Genomic DNA, 2,480 nt, shown 5'->3' on the forward strand with positions numbered 1-2,480 from the left:
ATCTCCTAGAACTCTTCTGACCGGTTTCCTCGTTTAAGTTGGTGAATGTTTCCATAATTCTTGCCCTCAGTTCATCTTTGGTGTTACAAGGAGTTTTGTTGGTATATCGTTCGACTGCGCCTCACACATAATAATCAAGGGGATTGTTGTCTGGGTAGTTAGGTGGCCAGATGTTAGGGGTTAATGTGGTCGCAGAAATTGTCTGACAGTCATGACTGGATTCACCTACTTGTGTGCAGAGTTCTGTTGCCTGTCATAGGGTCTTTCAGCAGTCACCCTCTTGACCCAAGAGAGCACTATCTCCTCCAGGCACTTGAGATGCACATCCGTGTTGAGTTTGAGGCCGTGTGGGTAAATGAATGGAGATATAACGTCATCATCATTAGTGATCACTCAAACATCATGATATTGACTGGATGATGTACACTCGGAGACAATTATTGATCGTACATCTATAACCTGCTTGATGATAATCTCCTCATTGTATTTTCCTGAACAACTTCAACAGTTTCTGTAGGCTATTTTGCAGTTATCGAGTAATGATATTTTTATAGCAAAGCAGTTTGTCCACTCACTCGCAGAGTTTATCATCCATCGGTTGTCAAAAAGGCACCATCAAAATAACGGTTTCTTACCAAAGCGAAGAGCCAGCAATTTTAAGGGAGTGGTTAAACCTCCATATTTGGATGATACTTAATTTTAAGAAATGCGAAATAAGCGAATGGCAATGTTAAGATTTGTGAGATTTCAAGAACAATTTAAGAAGCCGGAACAAATGATTCAAACATTTTTCCCGATATTCTTGAAAGCAGACGCTTCCTCGTTTGTAACGGTGTTATATTTCATCAAATTTTAGTATTCATTTATTGGCACTTAAATGAAGAAGAATAAAGTTGACACTAGTGGTTTGGTATTTGAACTGAAAATGATAAAGAAATTAAAAAACGAACCTCAACGAACGTAGCCAAATGACATCCATTTCTGACTCACTTCTTCATTTGAAACAATGTCAGCTATACAAAGGCAAATGAATAATCGACTCTATTTGCTCTCTTGTATAAAAGAAGAGTCTAAGAAACTGGAATAAAGCACCACTGTTCAATCGTAGCTCATAACTGCAATGACTACAATATATAAATGGACGCATGACTATATCTATGTATATAAACGTGTGTTTGTGTGTATCAAAATATTAACTTGCTTTCCAGGAAGTGATTTCTTGAGTAGGACTACTGACTACATGCTAAAGATATTTCTGTGTAGCAGTTTTCTAACTACGAAAAACGAAGCTACAAAATTCCAATAAAGCCTTGAATCTTATTCCCGTTCAGTAAAAGGACGCAAATGCATCTATATGTATACAGCAATACAAAAAGGCTTGAGTGAGTGGTTAACAATTTTGTCTTGCAATAATTTGGCTCCTGGTTAGATCTCTTTACATGTCATCACACACAATTAGAGGGATTCCCAGATTAAAGAAAGATCCGTCCTTATGTATAAGGATAAGTTGAAACAACCACTAAAATCTCTACAGCTTAATTTAACATCTTGAGAAAGCTATTGTATACATTTACTTGATTGTCATAAAATAAGATGTGATGTATCTACAAAATTTGAGCTGAAGAAACAGAGCAATAACAGAATTATATCCTGCAATCAGCCGATACAATTGTCCAATTTCAGATATAATCAAAATCTTCACTATTCCCATTGTGATTTCATAGCAAAATCCATACCTGGACTCAAATATCATTCACACATCCGTCGCAAACAGATGCAACTTCTTAGATTATTTTTCTACTGAGACCCCTCACCACAGGAATTATTTGAGTGGACGGAATCTGCTTGGAATCGTTACTCATATTCTACCGGGATGAATTCCAATGGACCAGTATTGTCAGACATTGTGTCCAACTGAATCTGTGCGAATGTTACGTTAATGGTTTTTAATTGGAGGTAGGAGACGCCTGGCATTGATAAAAACCAACACGTGTATAATTTATTCAATGGAAGTACTATGATGATTATAAGAAATCCGGGGCATGAAAGGCACACACACACACACCCATGCACGCACACACACATCTATCTATCTATCTACATACATTGAGAGAGAGAGAGACACAGAGGTACATATACTCACACATGCACTCACACACCACTACACACACATAGACACACATATATATGTATATATGTATTATATGTGAATATATACATATTAATGTCGCGTTGAGGGCATTTTGGTATTCGTTCGCTCTGAGATGAAATGAAACCGTGAGCCACATTCTCATTCATCATTTTGTGAATTTTCGTCCTGTACCGATTTAGCTCCCCACTCTCTCTCTCTCTCTCTCTCTCTCTCTCTCTCTCTCTCTCTTTCTCTCTCTCTCTCTCTCTCTCTCACTATCTAACCACTAGGCCACGCATCAATAGACACACACATACATACATACATACATACATATATACACACATAT

Source organism: Octopus bimaculoides, chromosome 15 (genome assembly GCF_046866305.1).
Source record: "Octopus bimaculoides isolate indiv1 chromosome 15, ASM4686630v1, whole genome shotgun sequence".
NCBI classification, from domain to species: Eukaryota; Metazoa; Mollusca; class Cephalopoda; order Octopoda; family Octopodidae; genus Octopus; species Octopus bimaculoides.